A 15,739-nucleotide genomic window follows, 5' to 3' on the forward strand; every position below is an offset into this window, starting at 1 on the left:
TGCTTGGCATGCAGAAACTCACAGTTTTAATCCCTGTCATTTCCAATTAAGGATCAGGTAGTAGATGATGTGAAAGACCCTCACCTGAGACCCTGGAGAGCCACTGCCAAACTGAGTAGGCACTACTGACCTTAATGGACCAAGGGTCTGATTCAGCATATGTTTGCCCTCCCCTATGAATTGTACAGAGTAGAAAGCAAATGGGTTGGATCCAGGCAGCTTTTTCCTATCAATGGTCTGATTCCACATAAGGTCGCTTCACAAGTTTCGTACCTCGTATTGATAGACTACCCTTCCTCCAAGGAACTTGGGATGATATATGTTGCTTGGGGGAGGGGGGATCCCGTTCTCCTGTAATACGATTAACTCAAGAGCCACCATAGCGTTGTGTCAGACTTGGAAGTGGGAGACCCAGGTCCAAATCCCCAGTGTGTCCTGGAAGCTTGCTGGGTGACCTTGGGCCAGTTATTCTCTCTAACCAACCTCACACACTTGTTGGGGGGGACAAAATAGAGGAAGGGAGAATGATGTCGTAAGATACTTTGCATCCCCGCTGAGGAAACAAATGGGGTATAAATATAGAAATCAGTAAATATCCACAATATCTAGAGAATATGCACAAGAAACAGCATTTGTTCAAAGTCTCGTTTCATTTTGCATTAAACCCATATTAACTCCAACATATGATCTGTGTCAGTGCTACAGTCTTCCCCGAAAAGATTTGGGAGTTTGGGCTAATCTGGTAACCTTTGTTGCTTTGTCATTCATGCAGAAACAAATTGCGCACTTGCATGCAAGCTCTGACTCATTTCCTCTGACTGTGTAATTATTAAACCCTAATTTTCAATTTAAACGAAAGAGGCTTATCCCCATTAAGGCTGATCAAAAATTTGTTGACTATGATATGATACTGGAAGGATTAAGGTTAAACACATTTCAGATTAATTTGAAATATTATAATGAGTTCCTTGAAATGTCTGAGCTCTTAAGTTATGGTATTATTTTAAATTGTTTGGTCATCATTTATTGTAAATGGATATTGATTTAAAATATAGTTATAATATTAACAAAGGGGCGGAGCACCTTCCATACAAGAGAAGGCTAATATCTCTGGGGTGTTGCAGTTTAGAACGAAGAATGGAGGGGCAGGAATACAAATTTACTACATTATGGAGGGAGTGTTGAGATGAGTGGATTTAGTTGAGTGAAGCTCATGGGACAAAAGGAAATACCTCTTTGCTCAACAAATAATTAAATTGTGGACTTCGTTGCTAGTGGAAGTAGAGGCAGCCATGAGCACTGACGACTTTAAAAGGAGGCTAAACAGATTTATAGAGCAGAAGAAGGCCCCTCAGTGGCTACTAGCCAGAGTGACTAAAGGGACTTCCACGTCCAGAGGCAGTTGGCCTCTCAACATGAGTGCTGAGGGCAGCATCAGGATAAGTCCCTGGCCTCTGTGGCCTCTTTGTTGGCCTTGCAGGGCTCTGGGCGCTGGGTGAAACAGGAAGTTCAATAGTTAGGTCAGCGGTCTGATCCCACAAGATTCCTCTCGCGTTCTTATGAGAACTTTTTCTCCCTCTCCTAATTTGGAGCTGACCGGGGGAAAGGATTGGCAGTAGAAAATGCTTCTTGGGACAATGCGTACCTAATTTAGGCTGTCCTGCCATTGGTTTAGATAGCTTTTTTAAAAGCTGGATTAGACAAATTCATGGAGAATGGCTTATCAACTATTGTTTGATATGATAGTGAAATGGAACCTTCATGCACAGAGGCCATAGCTAACACGTTTTTATCCTGCGTTTCTCGCAGAAGCTGAGAGAGGCATATAGGGCTCTCCTCTTCCATTTTATTCTCATGTTCCAATGAGGTAATTAGCTTGAGAGAGAGTGAAATATTGGGGATGAACTAGATCCAGTCTGTCAAGTACATTTTTATCCTACCCTTCCCTCCAAAGATTTCAGAGTGGCATACATGGTTTTCCCTTTTACCCCTGCTACAACAACCATGCGAAGTAGGTTAGGCTGAGAGATCATGACTGGCTCCAGTCACCTAGAGAGAATCATGGCAGTACGGGGAATTTGAACCCAAGTCTCCTTGGTTTCCAGGGCCGTTTCCACACTACTCACCTTCCATCGGAACACTGCGGAACGTTGCAAAAAAAACATGGAAGATAGCATTTTCTCACGCGAGTTTTGCACCATGTCGCACGAAACTCATGCGAGAAAACGCTATCTTCTGCATTTTTTTTCGCAACGTTCTGCGGCATTCCGATTGAAGGTGAGTAGCGTGGAAGCGGCCCAGGTTATGTGCCAGCAACAGTGCAGCCCAACTGGGCTGGGATCGCCTGGAAAGAAGTCCCCGCTGCAGCATAACGCCTCCCTGTCTGGCTGTGGGCGAGTCGTGCTCCCTTCTCCTCGGATATGTGTCTGTCAAGCAGGAGCCACAGGGTTGTTATGAGACTCAGCAGCACACAGGGATTAGTAAATTAAAAATTGTAAAGAGTGAGATAAACAGCAGGAGGGTTGGCCAGTACAGACTGTGTGACATCGGAGAGCAAACTGAAAAGTCAAAGGCTGCCCTTTTGCAGCTACCAGTGGCTGAAGGGAGTTTCCCGAGATAGACTCTGTTTCTGGATGAACTTCATTCCTGAGAGCATTGCTAGGGGCCAGGAAGAGGTCGTCTTCCGTGTAACTAACTACTGGACAGTGTAGATAGCTGGCATCACCTCCATATGCTTAAGGTTGCTGGGCCAAAGGTTTAAAAGAAGCAACAACAGGAAGAGGCCATTTTGTGCACATTTTGGTGGCACAATACATTCGAGTGAGAGCCGCTGTCAGCTAAAGATCTTTGACAACTTACAGGGATGGCGGACTGCCCGAATGGAAGGGGAAGAGGTTTTAGTTCATGCAATTAATGTCACAGCCAAAGATGTCTCCACATGTGCCAATCCATTCTTGTTCACAAGCCCCGATCAACACACTGGTCAGGGGCTGCAAGGCGGGATCTCACTCTCTCCTCTGCCCCATGCACTGGGTGTCCATTTGTTGTATGAATACCGTTTACAGTATTCCATGCTTTCATCAAGGTGCACAAGGGGAAATTTTACCTTCACAACAATCCGGTACTGTAGGTAAAGCTGAGAAGTGTAAACGAAACTTCATGTGCTAGAACAGACGTTTGAACCCAGGTCTCCGTGGTTCAACTGTCCTAGATGAGCAAATGGAGGCCTGAGGCCAATTCCAGCCTCCAAAGCCTTTTCACTCCGCTCCCAGCACAGCTCTTTGTTGCCATAAGCAATTATTGCATGAGAAGTCATGCAAGCAAAAAGCCTCTTTAACCTTCATTCCTGCAATGTGAACAGCAAAAGAGGCCTGGGAAGAGTTTACTCTTTATGTGCATCTGCAAACTTGCGTGTGCAAGCCAGGTCAGAAAATGTTGAACAACTGTGGTGACTAAAACAAGATACCTGCCAGAGCCCCAGTCACTATTCACATGGACAGGAAGGAGTTAAAGAGCCCTTTGCCTGTGGGACACCAGGTGTTTGGGACTGTGCACGTGTAAGTTTTTTATTCATGTCCAACATATTACACTGAAATTGGGCCTTACTTTGTGCCCTCAGGCAGATGTTATCTTAAGCATGGCAATAATGATCACATACTTACAAGGTTGTTTAGAAAGCAATAAAGATTATAATGCATGTTGCTAAATAAAAACACTGGATTATCAGCAAATGTGTGTGGGTATCAGCAGGGGCGGTGCCAGGGTTTCCAGCATCCGCGGCCAGGCGCGTGAGCACCACACTGCGTGATGATGTCACATGTGATGTCACCATGCAAGCGTGCGCTGTGAGCCGGCCCCATTGCTGTGGCGGGTGGCTGGGACGGCGCATGGGTGGCCTCCCAGCTCTCCCGCTTGGTTGTCCTGCGCTGCCCCAGATGCCTGGCACGCCCGGCCCGCAGCTGCTGCGCCTGGCCGGGGGCGTGTGCTGGTGGCGGTGGCAGCAGCGCGGGGCAGGAGGGCTGGGAGGCTGCAGCAGCTGCAGCTTCCCATTCCTCCTGCTCAGCCACCAGCGCTGCCGCCACCAGCTCCGTGGTGCGCGCCCCCCGCCCCCAGCATCTCCTCCGGCGCCCCTGCACTCACGGCAACCATCTACCTGGCCTCAATGGGCGTGCCAGCCCTGGGTATCAGGAGAAAAACCCAGAGGAAGGGTCTGGATTAGATCCTGTGTGTGTTTCCTGTCCCCATTTCTGTCTTCAGGCAACGTACTAGGTTCTCTCCCTTCCTCTATTTTGACCTCACAACAACCCTGTGAGGTAGGCTAGCCTGAGAGAAAATGGAATACAACTGAGTGTCAAGGTCGAATGGGGATGCAAAACTAGGTTCACCTCAGTCATAATTCAGCACTTTCTAACCATTGCACTTGACCTTTGTCCCAAACCCAAGTTCATTGGTTTGTTAACTATGGTGGGTCGAGAGGTGGCACAGAAAAGAAAGTTAAGAAAAAGTCTTGGAATAGTACAACAGGGTTTGAGTCCAGTGGCACCTTAGAGACCAACAAGATTTTCAGAGTGTAAGCTTTCGAGAGTCAGAGCTCCCTTCTTCAGACCTGAGTAGGAACAGAGATCCATAAGCCTTTATATCCCCACCAAAGGGACACACCCTTTGTAACACCCCACCAAAGGTGCACTGATCCCTTGAAGTACAATTACATCAGAGGGCCCAATCTTGCAAAAGAGACTGGGGCAGTCTGTATTATCATCGTTTTATGATGTTATGTTATCACAATCCACCAGATGTTTGAGCTGGAATTTTTGGTCCCTCACCAGCTCAGATTTTATCCAGGAATCTAGGAGTCGGTGAGGTATGTTAGTGTGTGGCATGTTCCAAGTAGTGCGGCTGTTTGCAATTGTCAAGTAGTTATCTTGTCTACACTAATATCAACTAGATGTTTAGTTAGTCCTTTTGGAATCGCACCTAGTGTTTGTATTACTACTGAAATAACTGTTATATGTTTCTCCCACAGACGCTGAACTTCAAATTATTATTGTTGTTGTTAATATTGTTATTATAATATTACTATTATTTTGCAAAGGATGACTACCCAGATGAGACCCAAGGCCAAAATATCTGCTTTAATTTTTTTTAAAAAATCATTTTTGCAGCTAAAACAGATTCATTCACACACACACAACCCACACACCTCTAATTAAACAAGTCATAACAAAGTCTGTGGAACTTGGCGATAACGGGTGCCTCCGAGGCGTGGCAAGGGCTGAGGGGAGCCCACAGCCCTTCATGGCGCCCAAAGGACTTTATCTTGCATTAACACACACACGCACACACACCCTGATTCACCATAATTAGATATTTTACATATCATATTAAAGAGACTGCTATTTGGGCTTAGCCTAAGGGAGAAACCTCACTTTAAAATTTCCTTTGTTTTGCTTATTAGGTAATTTTATACTGAGCTTGAAAAGCACGCATCAGAGGGTAGAAAGAGTTACCTCTCTGGAAAATGCTTGGTTTGACATGAAAGCAGGGCGACTCACAAGGAAACCTTTAGCATCTTTTCACAACGTAACTGGCTAAGAAGCTGAACTCTCAATTATCACCCCCCTCCCCCGGGTAGGAGTCAGAGAAGTCATGCTTAAATGATAACATTAACTTCTACACAGAGGGATATCAATATGGTGTAGCGGTTAGCGTGTTTGACTGGAATCTAGGAGACCAGGTTCAAATCTCCACTCTGCCAACAATATCACAGGTGATCTTAGGGCAATCACACACTCCCTCTTTCTTTAATCTACTTCTCAAGGTTGCTGTAATGATAAAAAAGAGGTGGAGAAGACCCCAGTTTGCCCACCCACCTGCTAGTAAGCCCGTTCCTCTTTCCTGCTGCTGCTTGGAACAATAGTGGGAGTAACTTTTTCAAAAAGGCTGTCAGGACAATGATGGGACATTGCTCACAAGGGAAAGATGGAAGTGATATCATTCATCTCTGTGAATTGCAATGGTTTCATCATAGAGTTTCTGGCAATTCCTAGTGAGGTGTGATGTCACTTCTGGGTTTCCCCCCAAAGCTATATCATGCTGTCTCCAACAACCATCCCCTTATGTCTGCCCCCCCCCCCACCAACTCCAGTCTCCTACTGGTTACTAGGCCATACCTGGCAATTCTAGGAGGACCATAGATGCTGCTCTAAATTTCTTGAAGGAAGGTCAAGATTTTAAAATGTACTACCTGCATAAATGTGAAGATGCAGTCCTTCATTTCAATCACGCCTTCTCTCCCAAAAGTCTTTATCACATATTTGCAGGGTGGGTTGCGGTTTCACACAAACTCATAAACCAGGAGTCTCTCTCCAGCTATATGCACACTAAAGTGTCAACTGGGGTGGGGGTTCAGATGCCGTATTATAGGTGCACATACACCAATCAGTCTTAGATCAAACCCCAGATCGCCCATTTGAAATGTATTTGTGCATGTCCAAATTCTTGCTACAGAAAACATGTGCCACATGGTGTCTGCGAATTTTAGTACCAGCCATCCCCCACCCCACAACTGGTGGAGGAGGCTGAGGGAGGGCTTCAGGCTCCCTATCAGGCAAGCCAGGTCTCCTGCTCCAGTTGAAGTCCTCCCACCTGGTAGCCTTTGTCCCCCCCCCCACACACACACACTACTTTGTAAAGCTGCAGTGGGGAGGGAGGCAGCCATCACTCCAATGATGCAAAGCAGCTTCCAACATGAATCCGGAAATGACATCATCATGTCAGAATGATGCTCTAAGATTTCCGCCCCCCCTGAATATTTTCCAGGTTGCTAATACTGGACTCTCAGACATGGTCTCTTGTGGGGAACAGGTGGGGTGCTAGAATAACTAGGATTCAAAGGGAAGGGTGGGCAAAGATTTTTAGGGAACTAAAGGGCTTCTTAGAGGTGTTTTAAAGGCAAATGAAAGAGATGAACAGTTGCCAGGGATCCAAGTGTGAAACATGCACAGATTTATGCCAGAGTCTTTTTCCTGGCACCCACTTCCTTCCTCTCGCCAAATCAAACAGCCAATCCTGACTTTCCTCCATCACTCTGGAACAGGAGGTGCTCCAAAAAAGTCCTGGAGGCCATGTCTTTCGATCTGCAGGGACTGCCCATATGGGAAAAGCTGCCTGCATCAGCTGCATCAGCATCAGAGGACAGCCCTCTTCCCCCTGCCAGCACTTACCTGGTCAGCAGGAGGGAAAGGTGGAGGAATAGGCCTCCCAAGAGTGCTCCTGGCCCCTGCACAATGACATCACTTCCTGAAAATAACATCATCACGCCGTCCCTGGAGTGTTCCTGCATTTCACAGCGGGCCAACTGGTCCCCCAATGGGCTGAATCAGGCTCATTTGGAGCCCAAATTGGTCCTCAATGAAGTATGGGAGTGCTCCCAGCCCCTGCGCGATGATATCACTTCCTGGAAGTGATATCATTGTGCCATCCCAGGAGTGCACACAGTCACCCAAAAAAGTGAGTGTCAGGTCCACCCTCTCACCGGGAGGGTAAAGGGACCTGGCAACCCTTGTCCAATCACAAAACGATGGCCAACTCCACAAAATGTTTGGACGGTCCACATCCAGCCGCATTTTCCTATGATAGAGGCTGCAGTTTCCAAATGCATCCCCCAGGCAGTCACAGTGATGACGCCTCATGCCCACTCCTAATGCACTTTCTGTTCTGCTGAAGCAGAGGAAAACTGAGACTGTATTTTTGCTATGAAGAAGAAGAAAATGGGTGCCAAGAAAGACACAAGTTGGTACCATGATTCTCACAGGTACCATATTGCCAACCTCCAGGTGGTCGCCGGAGAACTGATCCCCAGGCCACAGACATCAGTTCCCCTGGAGAAAAAGGCTTCAAGGATGGAGGGTGGGCTGTATGGCATTATACCTTGCTGAGGTCCCTCCCATCTCCAAACCTCATCCTTTCCAAGCTCCACCCCCCCAAAGCTCCAGGAATTTCCCAACCTGGAACTGGCAACTTTACATGCTGGGGATCACTGCATTAATTGAACTGAGATCCATGGGCTCAAGTATCTAGTTCACAGACCACTGCGTCCCCAGGCCCCTAGGGTTGCCAATGAAGGTTTGGGGAGTTTCTGGAGATTTGGGGGGTAGCCTAGGAAGGGTTTGGGGAGGGACCTCTGTGAGGCCTAATCCTATTGAGTCCTCCTTCCAGAGGAGCTATTTTTTTCCAGAGAAATTGATCTTGTGGTCTGGAGATTAGTTGTAATTCTGGGAGATCTCCAGGTCTCAGCTGAAGCTTGGCAACCCATAGCCCAGTCAAGATACCGACTGTTTTATTATTATTTCAAGCATCGGCAACCTTAGTAGCTTGACAACACGCCTGCTTTTTGCAAGCCTAGGCAGGCAGCAAAAACAGAAGGTTTTCTAGGCCTCAGGTAGCCTGCCATACATGGCTGTGGGGCAGAGTTCAGCCTCTGCAGTGGTGCAAGCCCAAGCTATCACCTTGATATGCCAGGTACCAAGGAAGCAGGCAATGCTAGCTAAAGCCCAGAACTTACTTGGGAAAGATCTCTTCTCAATCCATTTGTTTTTTCCAACCACAGTAACTCAAGATATACATCATCCTAATTTTCATTGCAATGACAAGTTTGAATTTGGCAAGTAACACTCAGCCTCACTGGCTTGAAAATGGATGATCCACAAGACAGTATTTAGGTGGCCATCAGTTTGGGTGTGAAGGGCTCTCAGGACGACTGCAAGACTGTGAAATTCCAGAATTTAAAAGTTTGGGGGGTGCCAAGTGACAGGTTGGATTGAAAATTCATTTCTGTTCTAACTTTAATCGCCAAATAAGCATTGTCATCAAAAACATTCAACAATCAGGTAACAGGACTGAGAAAAGAGGCTCCGTTCCTAACAAACAGGGACAGCAGAGAACTGCAGCAGACCTTGGTGTGCAGCCAGGACTGAAATCGCCTTTTCTTTTCCAGGTCTTTGAGCAAGCCATTCACACACACCCTTTCTCCCCAGCCTACCACCGGCTGCCTCACAGCCCAATTACTCCATTGCTAAACAGATTGTGTTAAATACTCACTGACTCAGTGTAAGTATCAATTTGTGCAATGGGAATATGGATCCACTCCAACTAGATCTATAATTACAGCGCTCCGCTAAAAAGACGGGGAATAATGTACCCTGGGGGACTTTCATCCAGGCAGATCTTCTTGTTTACAAGCTTGAGCAGAGGTCATTGGTGGAGAGTTCTCTTCCTCCCATCATTGCTTTTACACAAATTAAATGCCTGCTCACCTTTCTGATGCAGCAGTTATTGGAGAGGCCACAGAGCTGGAACTTGCAACCCAGCAGTCTAGAGTCTGTGATTCCACATTTTTTTAAAAAATCACAAGATTGTTTCTAAATGACACTCTTCCCCCCTCCCTGCACATACTTTTGAAACCTTGCTTGAAAGCTCCCCTGAGAATGCCTGCCACCCTCATCTCCCCAGCAGCCATCCTTGACAAGTATTTACCCACTCTTTGAAAAAAAACAACAACCCTCAATTAGGCTTCCTTGATAAAGGTCAAGCAGTGGAGGGAAGACTATTTTATCAGTCAGTTGCCAGCAATGGAAAAAGGTAGAGATGTGATGATGATACAGAAAAGATTGGGCCAGCTTGTCATAAACCACTTGAAAACAGTTTTGTACATGTAACTAGAACATTGAGTCTTCATTGGCTTATAACAGAGGGTTACAAACTTGCTACTCTGCAGGATGCTTTTCCTGAAGCGCCATTGTGCATGTTACAGAGGATTCTGGGGCATATCCTTGGAGGGCTATCTATCACCTTGTACAAGTTCTGAGCACCCCATGCTACATTATGCATCCCAAGGCAAGGCAAGGCAGCGAGCTTTCAGCCAGCTTGCATATCAATCTCCTTGCCGAGGAACGTTCAGGAGGGGGCCCTGGCTCAGTAGTGAAGCACCTGTTTGGCATGGAGAAGGTCCCAGGTTCAATCCCCCGCATCTCCAGTTAAAAGAATCAGGTTGTGATGTGAAAGGCCTCAACTTGACACCCTGGAGAGCCGCTGCCCGCCCGAGTAGACAATACTGACCTTGATAGAGCAAGGGTATGACTCAGTATAAGGCAGCTTCATGTGTGCATGAACGGGGGGGGGGGGCATTGAACTTACTGGGAAAGATCCTTATGGGGCAGGCCACTGTCCTGTAGGGCCACTGGCAATCAGCAGCAAGCAGAGCCAAGCCCCAGCAACTCTGCCAGCACTGCAGAGACTACTCAGCAGCATCAGAGTTCCTAGGAACAGCTTAAAATCTGAGATGCTTCCACACAAAGGATTTGCTCCACCTGGCTCGTAAATCGGAACAAGGTTTTATCAGAGCATCTGTACATCATCCTCTTCCAGCCATGCTTTTTCCATTGCCTACCATAGTTTGCTCTGATGTTTCTGGAACTAGTTTTACTCCAATCTTTTCAGAAACATCAGAGTCAAAATGAGTTTTCCCCACAGTGTGGATGGGAAGATGCCGAATTCCAGGCTTCCCCATCCACATCCATGTCCAGGGGCATTTCCTTCTCATTCCCCTTGGACCTGCCATTTCCCTCATAACACTATAGCCATACACTTACTACCTTTTTTCTAAGTCAGAAAAAAGCCATCAGGGGGTAGGGTGAGGTAGCAAGCATGGGAGGTTAGGGAGGAAGAACATAAAATCACCATCCACGATGGGGAATTGTCCCCATGTAGACACAGTCCCATTTAACGAGAATCTACGAGCCAAGCTACAAGTGATGCCTGACACAGGTTGGACACGTGTCAGCCTCCTTCAGCGTCCTGGTCTTGCAGCTTGGCTCTCTGACTGCTGTCCAATGGACTTTCAACTGTCACTTGTCCAACATTCCGCCAAGCTGCCTACATTTCCCATCAAAACTTGAGGGAAGCTGACAAGTGTCCAACCTGTGTCAGGCATCACTTGTAGCTTGGCTCTACATTCCAGTTAAAATTGCCTTTCTTGGTCTTTAGACCTGCTTCACCCATGTTTACAAAACATCCTGAGGTAAACATCATCTGAGAAAACATCCCCTGAAGATGGAAGAGTTTCAAGGAGGGCCTTGAAAAATGGTATGAAGGTGGGTATTTCCATCAGACCAATGAAATGCCACAACACCTGCACATGCCATCAGACCAATCACATTCTGCGATCCCTACACATTTTGGAATTAGGGCTTAACAGGCATACTAACTAACCTGAGACAGAACCAACGTTGCCTAGCGGACGGCCTTGTACAAGGGACCAGAGTTCAGATCTCATCTTAGCTGTTGGTGGCTTTAAGATACTATCTCTGAGCATCAGTTTTCCATCTGCAAAATGGGAACAAGAAGAAGAAGAAACTACCTCATGGGTCTGTTGTGATTTTTTAAAAGAGTCAAGAATAAGCACGGGCCATTGCCCAGCACTTTATACATTGCTGTGTAAATAAAGAACCATTTAAAAGAATCTCAAGAATGATTTTAAAAATATCAGAAATTGCAAGGTTTAACTGAGAGATATTGGCTTTAATTGGGACAATATTCATCAGAGAAGGCAATTTTTAACTGGCAGAGTACACAGGAATGTTCCCCACCCCTGTATCACACACAACCACATTAATTGTGGGTTCTCCACATTTCCTACATATGTGTTGTCTCATTCAGATAAGGCCACAGTACACATGGAGTAGAGATGCCATTTTTTCACCCTGAAACAACTCTAACAACAATATTTGGCCTGTTGGAGAAACCCTTGCGTATCCCAAGGAAGATGCAAGTTTCCCCAAATGCATGGATTCCGTGGGCTGTAATGGGGAACGAAAAATAAAATTCTAATAAGGACTTTTGTTCTAATAAGAAGCAGTTGCTTTTGTTTAGCAGACTGCAGCTTCTCCCATTTCAACATCGCAAAAAAGCACTCACATTGAGAATGTGACAGTATGCTAATTCATTTGCACTGAATTCATTCACAAATCGATTTGTTGATTCAAAGGAAGACAATCAACAGAAAATTCGTTAGTCTGTCATCAAGCCCTGGCAGGTATGTTTCTGTGAAACTTGTTGAATGGTGCACCTCTCCATTCTGCCCCAAGCAGGCACTTGGGTGGATTGGCCAAAGACCCAGCCCTGACATCAAGGGCCTTTCTTCCCTTGCTGCTACTTTGGTCTACGTATACAAAAACTGGGCTGTTTTGAATCTTGAACCTGCCTTCAAATTGGTGCTGGAAAGTGCCATCAAGTTATAGCTGACATGGTACCCCCCCCCACTGCTGCAGTTTTCAAGGCAAGCGGCTAACAGAGGTGGTTTGCCATTGCCTGCCTCTGCAATTGTGGTCTTCTTTGGAGGCCTCCCATCCAATTACTAGCCAGACCAAGCCCGCTTAGCTTAAAATATTTGATGAGAACAGGCTTGCCTCGGCTAGCCATGTCAGGGTGGCTTCAAATTACGAGAGTTAACAAAAATCAGATTTGCTTTTGGTGTCTTAAACTGAGCCAGTGGGATATTTCAATTAATCCTATGGAGTTGTGGGAACAGCAGACAAAACCTAAGATACCGTGGTGCTTTAGAAGGAGTTTATAGTTATTTGCTAATGTTTATACACACACTGGAAGATCCGGGGCAAATTAGCGCAATCAACAACAAAGCACTTAACGTTCCTCCAGTTTGGCTTTTGAGTAAAGTTGTCAACAAGGTGGAGGAAAATGTCCTGTCCTTTTAATTGAGGTGTAGTGTGTGGAAATGGGCAGCTGAAGCTTTTTGTGGTACTAGGGACACCAGGGCCATTTCCGCACTGTCTCCCACTCCTGAAAAATAGCGCAAAACTTATGGAACGACGCGCCTTCATGGTGCAATTTTCCATCATGACTTCGCTTCATGGCATGTTTTCTGATGTCATCACTCCACAAAGCAAAGTCATGTCAGGAAATCACACCACGAAGGGGCATCGTTCCGTAAGTTTTGCGCTATTTTTCGGGAGGGGGAGAAGACATGTGGAAACAACCCAGATTGCCCTCTTTGACAGGCAGCCTCCTGACCTCAGCCTCCAGCACCCACCACTACTTGAATGAGCAGTGGGAGCAAATGTGTGAGAGCCAGTTTGGTGTACTGGTTAAGAGCACTGGGGCTCTAATCTGGAGAACTGGCTTTGATTCCTCACTCCTCTGCTTGAAGCCAGCTGGGTGACCTTGGGCTAGTCACAGCTCTCTCAGAGCTCTGTCAGCCCCACCCACCTCACAGGGTGATTGTTGTGAGGGTAACACACTTTGTAAACCGCTCTAAGTGTGACATTAAGTTGTCCTGAAGGGCAGTATATAAATCAAATGTTGTTGTTATTGTTATAAAAAAAGGAGGGGGGAACAGCATCCAACAATGCTGTGACATCACTTCCAGGCAAGTACCTGAGTGATATCACCACTTCGTGCAATGCACCAGGAATCACCCCAATCTTCCCATAGGAACTGGGGAAATTCCGAGATCATCACAGCTGGTGACATCACGTCTAAGTACCTTGCTGCCAGTGATGTTAGAGTGTTGTGTGACGCTGTTTTGATCAGTCTCCACTTCTGCTGGTTGTAGTGAAGGGCTGGCAACCCTACATGGCATGGAGGTAAATAACATCCCATTAAGCCTCTGCTATTCAAGGGACAGGACACTTTTCCTCCAGGCTGCTGGCAGCCCTACTCCGGGGCCGAGCATCTCCCACATCCTTATATGAAAGCAGCAACGGCCAGAAAGCAGGGTGCAGTGTGCAGAATCAGTGCTGCAAAGCTGCTTTAAAAGACAACAATAACAGTTTTTCCTCCTGAGGACAGACTTTGATTGGCTGACCCAGCAACATCTGGAGATTTCCAAATTCATCTCCAAATTCATCACTGATTTGTCAGTGATTTCTTTCCCTCTGTGAACAGCTCCTGTTTCCTCAAGGGAGTCTGTGCTACAGCTTTCCCAAAGGACAACTCAAGTAGTGGGTGGAGGAAGGCAGAGAAGGGGATGATGCAACCCGACACCAAAATAAATATGGCTGCAAGGGAATTATTTCTGCTCGTTACCAATTAAGAGCTGGCTCTGTATTTTTTTTTAATTTACTGGGAGCCCTGGAAGTACAACGCAAGAAACAGCTCAGCTGTTCTGAAGGCCAGACAAAGGCTCTTCCTGGTTTGGTGGTAAATCTGCTTGCAAATATATTTTTTTTCTCCACACAAATGCTTGTACTAGGGTGGCCAAGTCCAGGATGGGAAATTCCCAGAGATTTTGGAAGTGGAGCCTGGGGAAAGTAGGGTTTCGGGAGAGGAGAGACTTTGGCGGGGTTTAATGCCATAGAGTCCACCCTCCAAAGCAGCCATTTTCTCCAGGGGAACTGTCCTCTGTATTCGGAGATCAAGTGTAATTCCAGGAGATCTCCAGACCCCACCTAGAGGTTGACACACTAGCTTCTACCAGCATAGGTTACCCAAGTATGGATGGGGAAGGGGGAAAGTGAAGTGGGACTCTTCTGAAAAGATAGGACTTTTCCTTATTCCCTCACCAAGCCTAGATAAGGAAAAACTAGACATTTTAAGGGGGAAACTGATTTTTGCTTTCAAAATGATCTGCAACATTAGCCACGCAAAAACCAAGTGGTGTAGTAGTTAGCATGATGGAGCTGAGCGGTTAGGGTTCTGGTTTGAAGCTCACAATGTAACCTTGGGCCAGTTCTAGCTTAACCAACCTCACAGGGCTCAAATGGAGGGGTGGGGAACCAAGCACTTTGCTCTTAGCTTCGTAATAGAAAGGCAAGATATTTTTTAAAAATACAATTGTTGTATTGTAGGGATGGCAAGTTTGGAGATTTTTATAGCATTTATTTATTCATTTATTAAAATATTATGCCCCGTGCTTTTGCTCTTAGCTCAAGGCAAGTTTCATCAGACCCAGTATCCTGTTTCTAGCACTGTCCAGGCACCTCCGGAAGTGGATGAGCAAGCCAGGAAAGTGAAAAGACCATCCCTCCTTCTGTGTCCTCAGGTTCTGGTACTCAGGGGTACACGGTCTTCATGGAGGTTCAATTTAGCTACCAAGAGCGATTGGTAAGGGTAAACTTTTCCATAGACAGATCTGTCTAATCTTTTAGAACTATCACCAATGATCTTGCAGATGAAAGATGTCAGGGCTTTTCAAAAATTCCACCTTGAGATTGCTTATCTTAAATCTAAAAAAGGCAAGAAATTAGGCAGAAAAGAGCAAGTGTCTTGCTCTTAATAGCAGACAAATCAAATTGGCAAGCTTGTGCTTTTTAAAGAATGTTCCAATAAAGGCTTTGCAAAACAGACCAAAAAATCCTCAAAGACGTGTGATGACAGATCATAAACCCCATTCAGAAAGGGGTGGTTCTTTTTAAAAAAACAGAATAATAAATTTTGCCAAGAATCTAAGCTGGGGGGGGGAACCAACACTGTAATTACAACCAAATTTTCTAGACTTGTTCTGGGTTTTTTTTCTTTTGCCAAAGCTCATTTTTTACACATTATCTTTTGCTTTCTTGGCACCCACACAAAAAAGCAAATGGTTACATATAATGAATGCACAAAACACACACTGTGTACCCGGCTGGTAACCCATTCCTTATTCAGTGGTATTTAATGAAAAGCCTGTTATGTTCTAATTAAAGAGAAAATCATTACGGTTGTTAGTGCTCAGCTTGTTTGTTGG

General features: G+C 45.9%; 1 protein-coding gene across 1 annotated transcript in view; it reads right to left on the reverse strand.

Annotated features, from left to right (window-relative positions):
* The window catches only part of TFAP2E (transcription factor AP-2 epsilon), a 75,611-nt gene that overhangs the window by 30,612 nt on the left and 29,260 nt on the right, over positions 1-15,739 (reverse strand). The window lies entirely within an intron of this gene.

This window comes from Eublepharis macularius, chromosome 15 (assembly GCF_028583425.1).
Source record: "Eublepharis macularius isolate TG4126 chromosome 15, MPM_Emac_v1.0, whole genome shotgun sequence".
In the NCBI taxonomy this organism is placed as follows: domain Eukaryota; kingdom Metazoa; phylum Chordata; class Lepidosauria; order Squamata; family Eublepharidae; genus Eublepharis; species Eublepharis macularius.